Here is a 21619-nt window from a genome sequence, read left to right as displayed (position 1 = left end):
GGAATGTCTAAGAGTGAAACTCATGTTGCTAATTGCTAATCAAGCAAAGGGGGAAACACACGCATGCAGACGCACACACACGCCATGCTTTTGTCTTCCAAAAGGAATGCCAAACATTTTCTTTTTGGACTCAGTACAATACTGATTTTAAATTAATAAATGCTAGAAGTTAAAACATCATTCTCTTTAAATAATTCCCTGGATTGTTGCCAGATAGGCTGATCAGACACAAAGGCATATGGGACTCCTGTGAGAGGGAATTTTGGCAGAGGCACCTTGTTGCCACGTAGACGGAGAAAACAGCATTGCTAAAAGAGTTGTCATCTATGGAACTATTAAAGGGTGTCCTCCTTTGCTCTTATTGGCTCCCGAGTTTCTTTCTGAAAGGCTGGCTTTGACCTATGCAGCCCTAGTTTTGGTCCCAGGGTCTCTAAAAGACTGCTTATTCCCTCTTGTTTAATTTCTTGCAAACAGCATCTTCAGGGGCAAAGCCTTGGGGATGGGACAGTATTTTAAGCAGGAAACTGCACATTCCAGACCAGCATTTTCTATGATCTGCTTTTTCTTCAAAACTTGTTCATTGAAATTTGGCCCTGCATGTTCCTCACAGGCTTTTCTTTGGGTGACCTAACCTTTAGAGTTTAATGGTGTGCTGCTGGAGACAGGATCTTCTTAGTGGTGGTGCCATGATTGTGGAACATCCAAATCAGCAGCAGTGTGTGAGGGGGACTGAGCAGTAGCAGTGACCTCCCAGAGGCAGTGCTGCCACTCAGCAGGATGGAGTTGGGGTAGGGTAAAGTTGGGGAAGCTGCAGGTTCGTGGTTGCAGCCCCACAGGTATGTGTACACCTGCGCAGCCACCACCATCAATCCCCTGCCCTGACCACCAACTCATCCCACCCCACCCTGATCCTGGTTGACTGGCAGCACTGCTATTGTGAGAACACCATTACTTTTCCACCCCCATCACACACTACTGCTGTCCTTAAGAGCATTGATCTGATGATATCACTATTGTCCATATACTAGGCTAAGTCTACCCTGCCTGAGAGCTTAATTGTAATGAGTACCAAACGTCATTTAGCTGTTGCCTAGCTCTCTATTGGATTTTCAGGCTGTGAAAATTAATCTGTTAGATTGTTCCTTTGATGTGTTGTTTAGGGCAAGTCAAGGATTGCATTGTCAATAGATGGAACTGGACGTCTATCACCACAACCTCTCATAGGGTAAGGCTTCACCTGTTGAATGTTTGCATGGCAAGGGAGAAAAGCTCTGCTAGAACAAAATGATTGCAAGCTTAACTCACATGGAAGCTGCATGTGCTTAGCTGAAGGGAAGAAGGCTTTTCTGTTTAAGCCGAGAATACTTTCAGGTAGGAGAAAATCCCCTCAGATTAGTGGCTCGTCTTAGTTAGCCTTGATGTGAAACTTCTGAAGTTTATACTTTGGAAGGAAATTCAGCTGTCTCTCCAAATTTGCATTAGGATGCAAAGCTTGTCTTGCTTGCTCTGGAGTTTCCCACCCATGAAGAGAAAATAGGGGATCATGGATTGGACCCTACGAATTACGCTTCAATCCCCTGTGGCTTGGCAAGGAAAGGGGAATTCTGAGCCCAGTCTTACAGGTGAGAACAACCCACCCTTCTCTCTCCTTTGGCTGCACAGAAGGGAATCCATAGTGCCTAACAGAGGTGCTGAGCTGCAGAAAGAGAAGGCACTTACAGACAAAGCTATGAAAAATCACGGCAACAGTATTTCTGTCCAAGAAAGCCTTAATGAGCTCATTATTATGATGTCCCCCATCGACGTTTTTTGCCATCTTTTTCTTTTTTTCCCCTGGCTTTGCTCCTGAGCCTTTAACAGCAGCCTGTAAACAAACAACAACAATGACTCTTCCTTAGATAGGCGTAACAGTTGAGCAGTCCAGATTGTTCCAGGCTGTTTGTACCCCTGTTGCGCCATGTTGATCACAGGATCCAACCATAGTTAATCATTTTAAAATCCTATGGATTTCAGTGGAAGAGAATGAAGCACATGGGCAAATCTCTTGGTGAAACCAGCAAGACTTAGCTATATTTAACTTTGGCTAACTTTGCCTAGGTTAATATTTTCCTATGCTATCTTATTTTAAAGTTTTGATGTCCCTTGGCTATGGATGGGCAATTTCTGGCATGGGTGCCAAAAATGATACAGGGAGTGGGAGGTTGTGTCACACCTAGATCAGATGGCCTTGGAGATCTGGTATAACATAGTCACATTTATGGCCCTAAATTAAGGTCCATATTTCAGTGGTAGAGCATCTGCCTTGCATGCCTAAGGTGTCAGGCTCAGTTCTTGGTGATTCCAGTTAGGGCTGGAAGAAACTCCTGTTTGAAGCCCTGGAGAGCCACTGCCAGGTAGACAGTACTATGCTAGATGGACCAATGGCCTGACTGAGGATAAGGCAGCTCCCTATGTCCCTCTGTTCACTTGTATCAGCTTCTCTACCATTAAGCAAGACCACTGCAAAGGATAGGGGCTAAACTATGATGGCACATGGCACCATTATTTATTTTTTGGTTTTTATTTGACACGTGAGCAAACAAACAAAAGTTCACCATCACTCCCCTAGACCAGGGCTGAGGACCCTTTGGCCCTTCGGCTGTTGCTGGACTCCATTTCCCATCAGCCCCAGCCAGCATGGCCAACGGTCCAGGATGATGGAAGTTTGAGTCCATCATGTGGAAGTCATAGAGCCCCCACCTCTGTCTTAGGGCATTTTAACACGTCATATGCGGATTTTAAAATAAATAAATGTATTTCCAGTTCTAATGGCTCAGCATGCTAAATTCCTTAATAGTGATCATTATAAGTAAAGTAATTACAGTTAATTATGTTTTATCACAGGGGGAAAGATATCTGTTATGGGAGAACCCTCCTAGTAGGAGCACAAGATGAAAATAAATATATTTTTTTCCAGATACAAAATGCTAATGAGATTTCAGCCCTTCTGCTAAGAAACCCACACGTGGTAGTGCATTATAATTTTATGATTATTTTATGGTGCCTGGTCTCAACACTATGAAGGAAAACAAGGCAATCTCTTTTAAAAATAAACAGGCTGCTGGAAGCCATCTTACATTTGAGTTAAAGGAGCAGTGGGAGTCTTTCTCAGAAGCCAAGACAAAGCTACAGTTGTTGTTTTTTAAAAAAATATCTCAAGTTTATTTTATTTATAGAAATATATTATGTGTAGCCCTCCTGGATCAAGGAGTCCTGACTCTTTGTAAGCTTCATGAGAAAAGCTATGAACCATTTCTCCAATGTGTATTATTGCCAATGATGGATTTGCTGTCAGAGGGATTTCTACTGAATGAGCCACAATTAGGAAAAGTCTGGGTTTTACATTAGAATGGGGAGGGAATGAGTGGGAAATCCACTGAGCAGCTATAGTCATGCAGAAGCACTTCAGTTCCAGTAGAATGGTCCCACTGGTGCACAAGAAGATCCATCATTTCCCCCTAGCACTAGGATCATCATCTGATCCCAGTCTAGCAGCTTCTTTTGGTATGTCTGGACCAGCAGAGTTTCAGTTGTCAGAAAGAAAGAAAAAACCCTAATTACAGAGATCTTTCACTCACCTTATGATGCATTTCCTTTGATAAATGAAACATCACCTGAATCATCCACCTTCATTTATGAAGAGAGGTTAGAAGAAACTAGAAGAAGGAAGACAGTGGACTTTCTTTAAAAAAAAGATTTGGATTGCAAACTGAAACTTGTGCTGGTAGAAAGCAGAAATTGTGTGTTCACTTGAAAGATGCAATGGGGAGCTATATGTGGGACAAACACATTGGCTTGCAACCCGGATGGGGAAATCTGTGACCCTCCTGGTACCATTGAACTACAGCTCCCATCAGCCATAGACAGCATGGAAAGGACAATGGGAGTTGTAGTTCAATAATATCAGGAGAGCCACAGGTTCCCTGTCTGGGCATGGTCATTTTGCTCACAATCACACCTGGTGTCACACCCATCAACCTGGTTCCCTGGCAGCCCTGTAGCCAGGATGGTGCAGATGGATGCACCCCACCCTGAGCTGTGCTCCCTTCCCCCCAGATTGTTTTTGGGGAAATTGACTTTTTAATTTGTGACATGGCAACCTCCAGGCACAATTTAAGAATAGGACCCACTGAAACATTCAGTGAATAAGGCAGAGCGAATGCACAATAAAAGTGTTATTTGGAATAGCCCACAAAAGTCTGCCCACTCAAGACTTTCCCTTACTGTGGGTGGATTTTTCATGATCAGTCACCCTATAATTACTTAAATGATCCTGAAGAAAAAAGTTGTATAAATAACATGACCCTTGAAGAGTTAAATATTAGAACTTTGTATTACAGGCTAGGGATAGACTCCACCTTTTGGACTTTTCTTTGTTCTGCTTTTTAGTTTATTTATTATTTATTTATTTATTTATTGCCCTTGTATACCTCCCCATAGCTGAAGCTCTCTGGGTGGTTTACAGCAACCAAAAACATTAAAACAAATATACAATTTAAAACAGATATTTTAAAAACAGTTTAAAACACAATTTAAAAATTTAAAACAATTTAAAACATATGCTATTTTAGTTTCATTTTCAGTTGTGTTCACCACCCTGTAAGCAAGGAAGAAGCATGTTTGTCTGCAGTAAGAAGTTTAGAGTTATTTATTCTGCTGTTATTATGATGAGCAGAACAGGATTAGGTGCTTATTGCTAAAGGATGAAATAAAGAGAAAACTTAAAGTGATCTGAAAATGTATCTACCCTTTATTCTTTTAAAGCACTCACTATACTCACAATCATAGTGGTTATTCTTTCTTCTTTTTCTTGAATATTTGCTGGCAAGGATGAAAACAGCCCTAGAGGAATAGAAACACTGCTGTGCACACTACAATAGCTGGTTGGCTGGCCACGTAGGCTGTAACTCAGACCTAATTTCTGATTTTCCCAGTATGTGCATTAAGTGTGAAACCTTTTCAGAGATTATGGGCAGTAAAAACAAAAAATCCAAGTGCTTTCCACAGTTAGTTTCCAATTGCATGGTTAGTCCTTTTTATAGCAACCAATTAAAAAAGATTTCCCTTGGTTGTCCAGCAGGAAGAAAATCTAAAGGTCAGGAACAAGATTAGAAGGAGGGGCTCTCAAGGAGGAGTTAGCACCTTTTGGTATCCCCTTGCTCACTGTATCCTTAATATCCTTTTTTCTTATGAAACAAAATATACCCCAGTCATTTAATTCCTGGTATTCATACCGAGGTGGTCTCAGGTGTACTGTTGATGCAACAACAATAAATGCAATAAATAAATAAATAAATACTAAATTTTGTGTTAATTTGATGTTTACATCGCCCATTATGTAAATTCACACACTATTTGCATGGAGGAGGAATGAGGGGGAAGGTCACTGCCTTTCCTTTCCCCTGGCCTGACCCTCACATCCTCTCCAGCAATGGGGGAGGATTGGCTGGCAATGTGTGCTTCCCCCCCAAATGCCCCACCTAGAAATGTGGCTGTCCCTACTAATAAAAAAGGCTGCTACAAGGCTGGTCCCTGGTCCCCCTGGATGGTTAGTGGCAACAACTATTTAAATTTGCCATAATGTCCCTGAGTGATGTGAAATTGGGAGCTCCAGCTCCAGGGAATTCGGAGGAATTCAAAATGGCAGCTGTATGCCAGCCAACAGTGCCACCATGTAAGCCTGGCCCACTTATTAGTATTACTACTATTATTTATTAAATCACATACTCCCCCCTTCACTATAGGGTTGTACCTACGTAGAAGGGCACTGTGCTGAAAGAGTCTTCAACACCTGGAGTAGATGTAATATAATCTGTTATATTTACTAATCTAATCTATTATATTCACTAATATATATTCTATTTACAGATCTAGAAGATAAGAAAATACTACATGAGAACTGCTATGCTGGATCAGACCTAGGTCTACTTAGTCCACCATTTTGTTGATCGTCAATCAGTTTCATCTTGGTTCTCACAAGTATGGTAAGTAATGGATTTCCACTGACTATCCTCAGAGGAGGGACCATAGCAGAACACATACTTTGCATGCAGAAAGTTCAGTCCCTGGCATCTCCTGGTAGGGCTGGGAGAGACTACTTGCCTGAAATCTTGGAGAGCCACTGCCAGTCAGTGTAGACAACACTGAGCTTGAAGGACCAAGTTCTGACTCAGTATAAGGCAGCTTCCTATGTTTGCCCCTAGTATCTGTTAATCAGAGGTATGCTGATTCCGATCATGGAGATTCCATGTAGCTATCACGGCTGACAGCCATTAACAGTCCTATCCTCTATGAATTTGTCAAATAAGTATTGGCTGCAATCCGAAGCACACTTCACCCATGGGCTTCCTTCTGAACAGCAATGGGGCTGTTACAATGTTACAATGGGGCTTCCTTCTGAACAACAGTAGTGTAGTGGCAAATTCAGAAGTGCAGGTTCCATTCATGATGGTCACAGCCATGCCCCTCCAACTTTTTTTGCGGCTGGTTGAAAATGAGATCCTTATTAATGTCTTCTTCCACAACAACAGACGTTCCTAAGAGCCAATAAGCATGAAAAAGGAGAGTGTTAGCTACTTAAAAGAGTCTTCTCAGTGGCTGACTCACCTCCTTTCAGTCTGATTGGCTCCAATCAGCAGGAAAGAACAAGGAAGCATGTTAGAAGACTCTACTCAGTGGCTAACACACTCCCTTTTCATGCACACTCCAGAACAGGAGATATAGGGACCTGTTCCCAAAAAAGTAAGGGGTCTAAGACCCCTGAGACCTTGGATGACTACACCACTGCTGAACAGACATGCTTAGATTTGCATGGCACAAAAGCCATACAGTCAAGTGTCTATCACATCTTGTAAGAAGTAGCTTTCATAAGTTAATTTGGCATAGGCCAAAATGCTCCTTTTTGTCAACTCTGAACCTGCTATGGATCAGCCTCACTAAGTGACCCTGAGTTCTAGTCCATTTACAGCACATGTGATTGAACACTCGCAGCCATCCTCTAGATCACGGGTAGTCAAAGTGATGTCCTCCAAATGCTGCTGGACTACAGTTCCCATCATCCCTGACTGTGCTCCATCCTGGCAGGGACTGATGGGAGCTGGAGCGCAGCAACACTCCATCCTTGATCTAGATCCTACTACGTTCTCTCGGTGAGTGATGTCTGCGTGGTCATAGTCCTTTTTATCTCCCTTGTTACAGTTCTCCTAATATACACATTTTTGTATGCAGTTTATGCCTACTATACACATTTTTGCAAGCAGTTTTGTATGCTATTTTTGCTACTTTATGCATATTAATGCATAGCTTCTCCTAATATATACAGTTTTGTACATTACTTTTGACTGGAGAATTGCACTGCAAAAATTCAGGGAAGTTTTTATTTATTTATTTATTTGATTTATATCCTGCCCTTCCTCCCAGCAGGAGCCCAGTTTTGAGGCTAGCTGTGTTTTGATGCATTTTTGCATGCTATTTTCATGAATATATGCATTTTAATGCACAGCTTCTAATATATACAATTTTGTACATTACTTTTGGTTGGAGAATTGCACTACAAAATTCAAAGAAGAGTGTAGTTTTCAGAATTGCTGTGTTGTGATGTGAGCATTGTTTTTCGGAAGTGTGAATTTGGAAAAGTTACATTAAGATGTGAACCAAACTGAATTTCTTCCCCAACTCCGTTTATTATTTCAACAGAGGCAATGACTCTTCATAACTCTTCTATAATGAGTCTCTGCAGTTGTCTAAGAGACTGTTTGAATTGGCTGCTTACATGTTATGGTGCTACTTATTTGTACAATATGCTCTATTATCTCATACACTGAACCTATCCTGAGCCCACATTTACCACTGTCCAAAACATAGTTTACATGCAGGTGCAAGAAATATTTTGCATTTTGCTGTCAGTGAATGGTCTTTGAAAATAACACAGAGTACATAAGGAACAAAAACATAGTAATTACTGGAGAAAGCGGGGGAAGCAAATATTTTCAGTGCGAAAGTATATTCTTCCCAGTTTTATTTCTTTAGGAGGGAAAAATACACACTAGTAGCAAAGTTACTTTTCCTCCCTTCCTTAATAACTCCCTAAGTTTTGTCACATGATGAGTGTAACAAAGTTGGACAATGTCTTATTGTTACAATTATTTGTTTTTCTTTCAACAGTTTGTTCTGAACTACTGGAAACATTTGGGGTTGGTGTGTGTGTATGTTTTTTCCCCAAAGTAAGAGCTTTGCTTTTGTTTTCAAAGAAAGTCCTTGTCTTTCAAAAGATTTGCTGTGAATAGATATTTCATATCAAACTTCTTGGACCATCATGATCACAAGACCTAGTCTTATGAATGAATACCCAAGAAGGAATGTTTATGCAAAAAAGATACAAACCTACGGATGTGAAACCCAGTGCTCTGAACTAGTTGTGAAGTGCTCAAATGACACATTCACATAGCCTCGGGAACGGTTGCCAGTGTTTCAATTGGGCCCTGTAGCTGTGCCAGCTGCACCTTGATCTGCAGTTAGCAGGTGATATGTGTGGTTTTTTCATGCAGGTATTCCTGGATGAGACTGGTTATCTAGATCCATCACAATCTAAATCCATCATAATCTGGATTCTAACCTGGTTTTGGAACAAAATCAGTCTTGGTTGCCCTGATAGATTACCTTTATTGTGAAAGAGACAGGGGGAGTGAGGCCCTGTTTCTTCTGCTTGATCTCTCAGTGGCATTTGCAGAGCTTGGAAAAGTTACTTTTTTGAACTACAACTCCCATCAGCCCCAGCCAGCATGGCCACTGGATTGGGCTGATGGGAGCTGTAGTTCAAAAAAGTAACTTTTCCAAGCTCTGCCGCATTTGATACCATTAACCAAGGTATCCTCCTGGACTGACTCAATGGGATGGGTATTGGAGGCACTGTATTATGGTGGTTCCACTCTTACCTTCAGGGTTGTGTCCAGAGAGTAATACTGGATTAGTATTTCTCAGCCTCCTGGCTCTTGTGCTATGGGTTACACAGGGTACTATTCTCTCCCCAGTGGTATTTAACATCTATATGAAGCGGTTGGAAGTGGTCATTAGGAGTTTTGGAGCAAGGTGTCAGCAGTATGCTGATGATACACATCTCTATTTCTCCATAACTTCTGAATCAGGGGAGGCTGTTAACACTCTGGATCAGTGGCTGAATGCTGAATGCTGGATGAGGGCCAATATACTGTGCTTGAATCCAGGAAAGACAGAGGCTCTTTGGGTAGGTGGTTCCCATGTCTGGGAGATAGGCAACTTCTGTTTTGGATGGGTCCACACTCCTTCTGAAGGACCAGGTCCATAGCCTAGGGCTACTCCTGGATTCATTGTTGTCACTAGAGGTCCATGTATCCTCTGTGGCTAGGAGTGCCTTTTACCAGCTTTGTCTGGTTCATCAGCTATGGCCATTTCTGAAGAGGAATAGCCTGACCTCTGCAGTCCATGTGTTGGTAACCTCAGTGGTATCACTAGCGTTGGTGTCACCCGGTGTGGCCCACAGCGCCTTCTCTCTGAGACTGTGAGCGATTGCAAGCAGAGCCTCTAGTACTGCGCGGCCGAACGACAGGGCCTGGGAGCGCGCCGCCGCCTCGCTGCCGCCTTTTCCACCTTCTAACAGCCGAGGAAGGCTGCTGGCGTGGCACACAAAGGCTCTCGTTGGTGCCTAGGCAGTGCCTGGGGGGGCGGCTCTGGGTGTCACCCCCGTTTGGGGGTGTCACCCGGTGCAGCTCGCACCTGCCACACCGCCCTAGTGACGGCCCTAGGTAACCTCAAGGTTGGATTACTGCAATGCACTCTATGTGGGGCTGCCTTTGGCCCGGGTTCCGAAGCTGTAGCTGGTTCAAAATGTGGCGGCCAGACTACTGATGGGATCACATGGTGAACAACATGCAACACCACTCTTAAAACATCTGCACTGACTTCCCATCCACTACCAAGCCAGGTTCAAGGTCCTTGTATGACTTTACAAAGCCCTGAATCTTAGGGACCACCGGAAACCTTATATCCCATCACTGAGATCATCTGCAGGAGCGGCTCTGATTGTCCCAAATTGGTGAGGCGCATTTAACATCAACACAAAATTGAGCTTTCAGTGTTATCAGACCAGTTCTCTGGAATGCTCTGCCAACAGAGATTCACCACACACCTTGTAAACACCAGATGAAAACCTTTCTGTTCCACCTGGCTTAGGCAGACATTAAGAGGTATTAAGAGGATGCCTTTTTTGCAACAGTTGACCTTTGTTTTTATTGTACTTTTATGTTTTTATCATATGGTTGTTTGTTTGCTTGCTTTAACTTGTTGTAAACCTCTTTGATGTTTTTAGCAAAATAGCGCGATATACAAATATATTTGTAAATAAATAAATAAATATAAATGCCATGAAAATCATTACCTGTTAAAAGCAAAGCTACCAAGAGCAGCTGAAAAGTTGGCAGTCCTAATTGGAGACCATGGAAAATATCAGTTTATGAAATTATAATGAAACCAGCTTTCCCCCAAGACTGGGAGTACTGTAAGCTCCATTGAACTAATGGAAATTAAGGCTGCAATCCTGTACATGGTTACCTGTAAGTAAGTTCTGCTATATTTGATGGGACTTACTTCTGAGAATACATGTACTTCTGAAGAGACATGGGTAGGATTCTACATAGGAAACAGGTGAGGAAATTGACCAATAAACAATTCTGATTGTCATTCTTTCCTATCTCAGAAAGAGATCCATTTTACAGGCCAGAAAACACAACCATTTCACATGACTTTGCTTAAGAGGTTAGTGGGTTCCAGTATGCACAGCAATTGTGATAGAAACCACATCCACACACCACATTTATGGCCTTAAATCATGACTTATCTAGAAGGAATGGAATAATCGACAAATATTTTTAAAATTGCCTTTAAGGAAGATATAGACTCTGCATGAAATATCCATCTAGTGCAAACCAAGTCAGACAAAAACATCTCTATTCCTTTGGCCAGGAGTACCCATTCACATTTATGTTTGACTTCAACAAGGGGAACCAACTTCTTTGAAACTTTTCCAAATTTGCACATATGTTCAAGTACAAAACCTGGTATTGTTCAAAGTCAGAGCAAGTGAACAGTTGGACAGTGATTATAGTCTTGATGTTTCTGTTTAAAAAAAACTGTAGCACTCTTCAGGCATTGCTCATGTGAAGAGGGCAGGCATGATGAAAGGGGCTGCATATTTAGCAGACCCCACCACCATCAAAGCAATTTTGCCTAATAGACTCATTTTTGCATGCAACATAATGCGTTTTGTATGCTATTTTCACCAGTATCTGCATTTTTAAGCCATATTTTCACCCAATTCTTGTACACTTTGTTTGGTTGGAGAACTCCTTTGCAAAATTTAGAGTTGTGGTAAGGGAGAATTTTGATTCAGTTCACATTCAAACTAGTGAACCTCCCTAATTTGCACTTTCTGAGACAAAAGAAGAACCAAAACACAGCCATCCTTTGAAATTGGCACTTCTCCAAATTTTGCAATGAAGTTCTCCAGCCAAGGCAGGTGAACAAAAATGCATATACTGGGTAAAGCATCCATAAAAATGCAGATATTGGTGAAAATAACAGATAAAGTGCATTATTTTAAACTTCATTGCAAAACTATTACATTAGGCAAAATTGGACACAAAGATGTACATATTGGGAGAAAATTGCACTAAAATGCTGATAACTTTTCATGAGGACTTAAAAAAAAACTTCAGAACTTGCTGCCTAGATGTAGAGAACTGACCTTCCCAGTGGTGAGCCTGAGTGTGTGGTGTGTGGTGAGACAAGACATTTACCACAGCCTCAAAAGCTTCAATTTTCTTTCTTGGAATTTTATTACAAAACAATACAAAATGTTAAATAAAATCACAGAACAGAAACTTAAGAAATGCAGATCTAATTATCTTCTCTGAAAACCATAATTACAGTCTGTCAATTGACTTTATCCAGCTTTAGAGTGTACAGGTGCACTTACGATGATATCCTAGAGAGGCTAAAAATTGGATTTAACCATTTAAGATTCCATTCAAAAGAAAGTTTCATCACATCAAAGTGAGAAGCAAAAGTTACTTTGTGGTTTGTTTGCTTATATTTACTTTTCCACATCAAAAATGACCACGATCCTATCTAGCTCAGTATTGTCCATTCTGATAGGCAGTTACTCTTCAGAGTCTCAATTCAATGATTTTTTTTACATTACATACTACCTGATCCCTTTACCTGGACTTCCCTTTTCTTACCTGAGCTATAGTCCTTTCCCAGGTGAGTTAACCAAAGGGTAGGGAAGCACAGCCCTGTTGTCTTCTGGTAGACCCAAGACACCTATGGCCATTAAAATGTCTGGTAAGACCACTGCCCCGCTCACTGTAGAATTACCATGATGTGGCAGCCTGATTTGCTTCTATCTTGACTCCACATTTGAACATTTGATCACCCACTCATTACACTACACAGCCCCATCGCATGCCACATTTCAAGTCATGAGTTCAGATTGCCTGCAGATGCAGGAAGATATTGTAGCATCAGTTCATAATGGAAGGTGTACTTTGCAAGCCTAAGAGGCTGAAAATGGTCTCTAAGCATTAGAATCATAGAATCATAGAACAGTAGAGTTGGAAGGTGCCTATAAGGCCATCAAGTCCAACCCCCTGCTCTATGCAGGAATCCAAATCAAAGCATTCCTGACAGATGGCTGTCCAGCTGCCTTTTGAATGCCTCCAGTGTCAGAAAGCCCACTACCTCTCTAGGTAATTGATTCCATTGTCGTATGGCTCTAAGAGGAAGTTTTTCCTGATGTCTAGTCGAAATCTGGCTTCCTGCAACTTGAGCCCATTATTCCGTATCCTGCACTCTGGGACGATCGAGAAGAGATCCCGGCCCTCCTCTATATGACAACCTTTCATGTACTTGAAGAGTGCTATCATATATCCCCTCAGCCTTCTCTTCTCCAGGTTAAACATGCCCAGTTCTTTCAGTCTCTCCTCATAGGGCTTTGTTTCCATTAGAGTTGCATTTTCAGGATGTGCCATGCAAGCCACATAAATAGCTGATGGAAGCCAGATCCAGATTTTTTGAGCCATATGCTTGACTCCTCAAAGCTGAAAAACTTTCCAGTTTTATAAATACATGCAGATATCTACAATGCTTTTTTGGAGGGGGAAGAGAAAGGAAATTATCCCTTAGGCTGAGATTTTGGCATGGCAAGTTTCAACTTGCCAGGAGGAAACTTTATGTTACAGCCAAGTTATAAACTCCAGAGAGTGGAGGGGGGGGGCAGGGATGGATCCTAATGGAGAAACTGGCACTAAGCTAAGAATCTTACTGCTGCAAACTCTCTGCTAGAACAACAGCATCACTTGAGTAAGAAACTGTCTCTGCCTAATCTACAGCAAGCTGTTTGGCTTTTCTTTGAGGTTAGGACTTGCCAAAATCTACAAATAGTGTTGAAGAAGAGGATTTTTTTTTTTTTAAAAAAGAAACCTTTCTGAGAATCTTGCTAGCTTGAGCTATGCCAAATTACAAAACCTATCTATCTATTCCTAACATTCCATCGCACATTAGGGAGGAAGGGTGGGATACAAATTAATTAATTAAATAAATAATAAATCAGTGTGACCAAGAAACAGATATCAGGATGGGGCTGTGCATGAGGGGAGCAGTCTTAATTCTCAGTGGTGGGTTCACCAGGTTTAGGCCACACTCTAATGTCCTTTCTGAGCACATCCATTCCTTTCTCCCTTGCAAATGGTTGCCATTAATCCCATACAACAAATACAAACAAATTACAGCACTTACCCGATACTGTTTTAATGGGTACAAATCACCAATGAGAATGAATGGTGTGTACCACTCCGACAGAGATCTGAAGGATATAAACTCCTCCTCCTAGCCCAGAGATGGGAAACCTGTGCTGCTGGACGACAACTCTCATCATCTCTGACCATTGGCCATGCTGACTGGGCCAATGAGAGCTGATACCTTTTCCCCATCCCTGTTCTAGACAAAAAGCACATATGTATGCCCCTACTAGCCAATCTGCCTAACTATTTATCTCCCTGCTATAACATCTGACATTTCTCTTTCTCTCTTCTGCCTGATCCCATTAGCTTGCCAACTTCAATTAAAACTCTGTTAAACTCAGTCTTGTACAGAGTTTGTAAACATGAAGAGAAACAATCACCATAATATAAGACATTTAGCACCCACACAACACTTTCAAGCTGTTCCACATGCATAACACGAGCCCCACTTTTGGAGCAGTGAGAAATTCCAAGGGTGGTGCTTACCCACATTTAGTTCTGTTCGGAAGGAGTGAACGCAGGACACTTTAGGCCAAGAATAGCCAATGCGGTGCCCTCCAGATGTTGTGGACTACAACTCCCATCATTCTTAACCATTGGCCATGGTGGGCGAGGTCGACGGGAGATATAATCCAAAATCTGGAGGTGGTGGAGGACCATGTTGGCAATCCCTGCTTTAGGCACTGTAATATCTGAGTTTATAGACAAATATACAAGGTGAGTGTGGGTGGAGATACTCAAACAGAGAGCAAATTCATTTTTCCCACATCAGATGGGCAGGTCCAGACCCTATAGTGGGCACTCTTTGTCTGGATGTCATTGTTCAGGCCTGCCCAGACTTTGAATCTCACATGAGGAGCGAAGTGAGTAGGACTCTCCAGTAGATCTCCTCACTTCCAATAGTCCTGAGAAGCCATTGGGTCTGCACATCCGTGCCCCAGGGCTTGGTATCTCCACAACTGCCTGGGTTCCTGTCTGCTCTCAGACCCATTTTTCCCAGAGCCACGGGAGCAGAGGAGATGATGAGCCAGGCAGGAGCTTCAAAGCCACCATGGAAATGCCTGGCTACCTGCCTGTAAGACTACTTGAGAGGAGGGGAAATGCATGGCAACACCTGCTTGGATCAAGGCCTGATTGAGAGCCAGGAAGGAATGGAATCTCCAGCTCCTAAGTTCCTAGTTTCAGCCATCTTTGTCTGGGGAAGCTCACATGCTCTCTCCATTCACACCTTTGTCTCCAATCCATATACATTCCTTCCCACCCCCTTTACATACCTTTACCTTCCATTCAACTTTCCTTCCTGTTTGGGTTGGAAAGAAGAGGCTTCTCTTTCTTGTAGCCTACCATAGAAAGTAAGAAAGCCTCCTGAGAAGGAGCAGAGCAGTTTTTGTATCCACTGACAGCTTAACATAAGAACACAAGAAGAGCCTGCTGGATCAGGCCAGTGACTCATCTAGTCCAACTTCCGGTTCTCACAGTGGCCAACCAGATGCCCAGGGGAAGCCCACAAGCAGCACCTGAGCACAAGAGCACTCTCCCCTCCTGCGGTTTAATTTAATTTAATTTAATTATTTATTACATTTATACCTCACCTTACTTTTCATGACAGAAACCCAAGGTGGGTTACATATGGTTCCCAGGCTGTCTCCCATCCAGGCATTGACCAGACCTGACCCTGCTTAGTTTCATTAGGGTGCTGGCCTCACGTGCCTTCAAACCAACTGGTTTTCAGAAGCATACTGCCTCTGACTATGGTGGCAGAGCACAGCCAACAGGGCTAGTAGCCATTGATAACCTTACCCCCCATGCATTTGTCTAATCATCTTTTAAAGCCAATCAGGTTGGTGGCCATCACTGCCTCCTGAGGTGGCGGTGGGGGGGAGAGCATTCTTTTTCTCACAGCTTGGCATGGAAGGAAAGCAAGCTGCCGTAGCAGCAAAAACATCTGTGGCGCAAAGGGACAGGAGGGACCGATGGATGATGCTGTGGGCTGAATGGAAAGCTCTGGAGGCTGCATCTCATCCACAGGTTTGAGGTTCCCCATCCCCAATGTGGATCTTTAGCTGCAACCTTTAAGCTGGGGGTGGCTAACCTATGCCCCTCCCCTCCAGAAGTGGTTAGACTCCAGTCCCCATCATCCCCCACCAAGATGTAAATGGTCAGGGATGATGAGAGATGTAGTCCAACAATATCTGGAGGGACGTAGGTTAACTGGTTATTTGTTGAGTCTTAGCCCCTGAAAACCTGCCCAGATTCCAAGTTATATAATATTTGTTTTCAGCCAGTGGTTGCACCACTACTCTTTCTCTTACCTTCTTTTGAGAGAGAGAGAGAGAGAGAGAGAGAGAGAGGGATGCATGTACACATAATAAATACTTTAATGTGGGTCATTTGTTGCAGGGTGGAGTTAAAGGTGTGAACACACTTCAGATGTAATGCACATCAAGCAAACTTACACTACATTTGGTGGTTATGTCTCCAGACTCAGTGTTATTGGCTTCATGTAACAGATAATCAGCAGATAACTACATAAATTCTGAATCATCACACAGTAACCATTCTTTTTAATCGTTTAAAAGATGAGAGATGTAAGACAACCTGGTTATTCATTATGAGCTGTTGATTTCTGCAAAAGAAGCTTATGCTCACCGTTGGAAATCCCCCAGTGCTCCTGCTGAATTGGAATGGATTGTGAAATTTGCACACATGGAAAAATGAACAGAAAGGGTTCTTCCTAATTCTAGAAATGGATGCAAAAGTGGAACTAGAAATTTTTAGAAAGGCTAGATTAGTCAGGAAAGTTGAGAAACATTTTGTTTTGTAGTTCTCTTGGCTTGTTGTTTCTTGTGTTCTGTTGGGTTTTCTCTTCCTCCCTCTTTATTTAATTCTTGTAAGTTTGTTAAATAAAGTGTTCTGACAGAAACAGCGTTGCATGGACAGATAGTAAAAAAAATAAAAAGGGTCATATGTTGTAGGTAGGAGTTAAAGGGAGTTTCTGAGTATCAGGAACTGCTGGATCTGTACACAGTTAATAAAGTTCAGGTGATTATCTCTTCCTTTAGATTCCCTTTCTTTCATTTGTGAACTCATGAGAAGCAAAGTTTCTTCTTTTTAACTTAATTGTTCAGCATATTGTGTCTGAGGTGCGATACTAAGAACAGAAGAAACTACCTCGGGGAAAATAATAGTTCCAGAGTTGTCCTGCAGTGACTGAAAATTGCTAAATTTATAACTGGCCTGGTGAACCGTTTTCAGCCTGAGGGCCACATTCATTCATGGGGAACCTTCTGAGGCCAGGGGCAAAACTGGGTGGGTCCAGAAACATTTACCTTGGTACAGTAGGCTAAGTTCCAGACACACACACACACACACACCTCCATTCTGTCTCCAGGTAAGCAAAAGGCATTATCACAACTGAAGAATACATTCCAGCTAGGCAAAAACACTCAGAGAGGGTATGAAGCAAGGATGGTGAGAGGTGTGGCTTGGGAGGGGGTGCGCTTGTGCAAGTCCCATGGGCCAGACAGAGAGTCTTGGAGGTCCACATTTGACCTGAGGTTCCCCAGCCTTGATTTACACAATCAATATATACAATTGTCTTTTTGGTTTGTCATCTAGGTTACTACAGGCTTCTGCTGCGATATGCATCCTTGGTGGATTAGAACATATGAGCGCATCTCCCCACTCATTTTAATGCTTGTAACCTTCCACTAGGTGACACTGATGTGCTCAGCATCTGCTAACAGCACTTTAGGAGTAGCACATTAGTACAAATATAGCTATCTACAGAGATATTTTCTGTTCATTAACTAGTTCAGGGCAGATGTCATATGCCAGAGACTGGTCTTGGTGACATATTTTGTCACTGTCATAACTGTTCTAAGTTGTTTTATTTTTAATGCTAATGAGTGCAACTAGGATAAGTTTAAGTATGGGGCATCTGAAAATGTAAGTGATGCAGTGGGTATAGTACTATGTTTAGACTTAATCTCTTTCCTGTGAATGGTTTCTGGCTCTCTTTGGGAAAGATGTTGTGTCTCACTTTAGGCTGCAATCCAATACATGTCTACTTAGAAGTAAGCTCCATTGGGTTTGATTAGACTTATTCCCAGGTAAGTGTATATTGGCTTGCAGCCTTAGTCTGTTTCATAGTGTTGCTACAGTAATAATACAGTTAAGAATTTTTTTAATCAATCACCTAAGGCAGTAAAAAAGTAATATCTGGGCATGGTCTGGCTTTCTTGCGAGTTCAGCTTTCCCCTCCATATATCTATATTTCATCCACATAGTCTAGTCCAGGGGTTACCAATATTTTTGGGCTGTGCACACATTTGCAAATGAGAGAAACTGTTGTGAGCACCACATGTATACTGCAACTCTATCCTCCCCAACTATAACCATACCCCAATAATCCCCGTACCACAACTGTGCTTGGAAAAAAGGCCTTTTATTGACTAAAGAAAGTTTCTTTCAAGCTTAATTTCAGGGGTGGAAGTCCCTTGGGGCACCACAGAAGGCCTCTGCAGTTCCTGTGTGCCTGCAGGTGCCACATTGGTGACCCATGTTCTAATTTAATCTGTGTTAAGGAAAGCCAGTCGCTACACTTTCAACACTATATCACTTACTAGACTTGCAGTAGAAGAGAGTTGCAACTGCTAAATTGAACAGCAGCTACTAAACACTAGTCGATAGGAATGAACAAATCTGTCCATGTCAGTTTCTCTGTTTCTCATTTTTCCAACCTTAAATTCAGTTCTCCGCATCAGTTAAAGTCCTCATGAGAAATCCTCAGTCAATTCCTCCTACTACACACATTTTGTATGCAACTTTGTCAAATATGCACATTTTTGCAAAGCATGTCTCCTAATATAATGCAGTTCCATATGTTATTTATGCACACTACTCTGGTGCAGAGCTTGGAAAAGTTATTTTTTCGAACTACAACTCCCATCAGCCCAATCCAGTGGCCATGCTGACGGGCTGATGGGAACTGTAGTTTTAAAAAGTAACTTTTTCCAAGCTCTGCTCTAGTGTATGTATTTTTGTTAATATTACTTGGTGGGAGAACTGCATTCCAAATTTTGGAGAAGTGCAAATTTCAAAAGATTGCCATGTTTTGGTTCACATATTGTTTCAGAAAGTGCAAATTGGGTAGGTTTGCCTTCAAATGTGAACTGAATAGTATCTCCTCCATCCCTGCTCACCATTTGGATGGCACATGGAGAATTCCACAAAGAGCTTTTGGTTTATTGTAATGACTGTTATAGGTACAAGAAAAGAGTTGATCTTGAAGACATGTAGGTCGAAATCCATTTAGGAATGTTTGAGTTAAAACTAGCAGCTTAAAGTATGGCTCCATCAGAAGCCTGTATTTCAGAAGGAGGACTAGAAGTAACCATTTAGTATGAGGCCAAATGGGACAGATATCCTTCAGCAATATACCAGATGCTCTAAAAAGCTTTGGTCCATTTTGCAATAGCAGAATGTTTGGGCACAGGGCATTTCCCTTGCTGGCATTCCTTTTGAAACAGCTGGTTGCTTTTTCTTTTCTTCTATTTTTTTAATGGTCATTGCACAGAACACCAGATGAGTGATAAAAGTGGAAAATATGAATCAACTTCTTAAGTTTAAAAAGGCTGTAAATGTAACAAACTAATCCAAAATGGAAAGGTGGCAGATATAAACCATCAGAGGTACCCTAAGATGTTGCAGCCAAAGAGAGGGAAACCTTCAAGGTGCCAAACCAGCAAACAGCAGAGAGTTGGGAATGTGAAATTTTTATTGCAGCCCTTTTATTCCAACTCTCTGTACATTCTGCTGCTTGCACAGAACAAGCCTTACAGCAGCGATGCCATGACCCCACTAGGAGACAATAGGAGGATAATAATTCTGGCCCTACCTTACAAAGCATTTGTTAGGAGTACTGAAATAGTGAATGTGGGGTGCCTTTATCAACTGGAACTCCCAATGTGGATTTATAAAGAGAGGCAGTTAAAGGCCCCTATTCAGAAGTGGCAGAAAAATGTACTCCAACAAAGGTATGAGTACTTCAGTCTAGAGCTAATACAATTTTGGGTAGAAAATCCACAAAATTGGTTCTAGTTTGCTTGCCAAAAAATCAATCAGATTCTACACACACATACACACACACACATTTTCTAAATTAAGGATGAGGTTTAATTCTGAGGAATTTAATTCACAAGTTGTTTTTTAAAAAAACATTTCCCCCTTTATACCAAATGGCAACTGTGTACCCAGTACCGTCTTTGCTTATTGCAATTGCCCATGTCCTGGCACCATGACATTGGCCTGGTGCAGAAGAGAATATTTTATCTTGTTAAGCTGAGATACGCACCTACATGGAGTTCCTTAACTTCTCCCTTCATGGGATACACAATAAAATGAAGAAGCATCTACTTAACCATAGTTGCCCAGTTCATCCGAACTATGGTTACCAGCTTCAAACCAAGACAGGATATTAAACCAACTTCAAACCATCAAGCCAGCATTGAAACTGACACTTTGAAGTGAGCTTGGCACTGAACTAGGGGCTCAGAACAGTTGGTCAAACTAAGTAGGAATGTGACCATAATGTCCAGTCACAGTTAACAGCCTCACAGCTGCATTTTGGACCAACTGCAGTTTCTGAGTGGTCTTCAAAGGCAGCACATTACAGTACTATGATCCAGAGGATACCATGACATGGTTCACTGAGGTCAGGCTATCACTGTCCAGATAGGATATCAGCTGGTGCGCTTGACTAACTTGATAGATGTTTTATGATACAGAGGCAATCTGAACCTCTAAATGCCAGAGAAGGACCAGTGAACTCCCTTAGCTTGCGATGCTCTTCCTTCAGGGAGAATTCATCCTCATTTCAGCATTGGCTGAACACCACTAACTCAGTCTCAGACAGAAGAGCCAAAGAAAAGGATGTCCATCTTGTCTGGACTGAGCTTTAGTTTATTAGCTTCCATTTTCAGAAGGACATACAAATTTATCATAATGTTTCAACTGGCCCGCAAAGTTCATTGGCAAGACAAAACATATAAGTCTGAAATTTGTTAGCATTCAAAAATCTACAATTCTCATTTAGGGAATTTTTCATTTGGGCAAAATTACATCTGGGCCCTCAACTTCATCCTGAAAAGTGTATACAAATGGAAAAGCAAAAGCAATATTTAAATTAGCATAGGACGGGAGCTGGTGCAACTCTTTACCATCTGCTCCACTGACGAAACTGCCGGGCAGGCAGGGAGGTATATGATTAAAATTAGTTGATGAATTGCTTTGATGGAGCTTTCAAACTTTCAGCCTTAATATATAGGATTGCCTCATATATAGGATTGTTTTCAGAGATGACTGTGGGAACATACCAAAGCAGTCACTCATTCTCTACATTTCCATTGCAGAGCTCCCTGGTGCAATATTTCATTGACTCAGGCTGTGTCTTGGATCCAGAATGTGTAGCCCTAAGGGACTTGTTCCTTTGCTTGCTTTTCAAACTACCCTGGCCCTTGTTGCAGCTTTGCTTGCAAGTCATGGCTGATCAACTTGCCATGCCTTCTGAAGGGCCAAATTCAGTGCACTATGGACCAGCTAATTGTACCTAAGAGATGAGTTGTTGGTCCTGCATTACAACATTTGGCATAAGACCAACATGCTTCATATCTACTTTGCAAGAATGTTTTTTTCATTATGCTTTGGCATTTAGGCATGGTTCAGGTAGAGTAATTCATTTCCAACGC

This window comes from Rhineura floridana, chromosome 4 (assembly GCF_030035675.1).
Source record: "Rhineura floridana isolate rRhiFlo1 chromosome 4, rRhiFlo1.hap2, whole genome shotgun sequence".
Lineage (NCBI taxonomy): Eukaryota > Metazoa > Chordata > Lepidosauria > Squamata > Rhineuridae > Rhineura > Rhineura floridana.
This window is presented reverse-complemented; position numbering follows the sequence as displayed.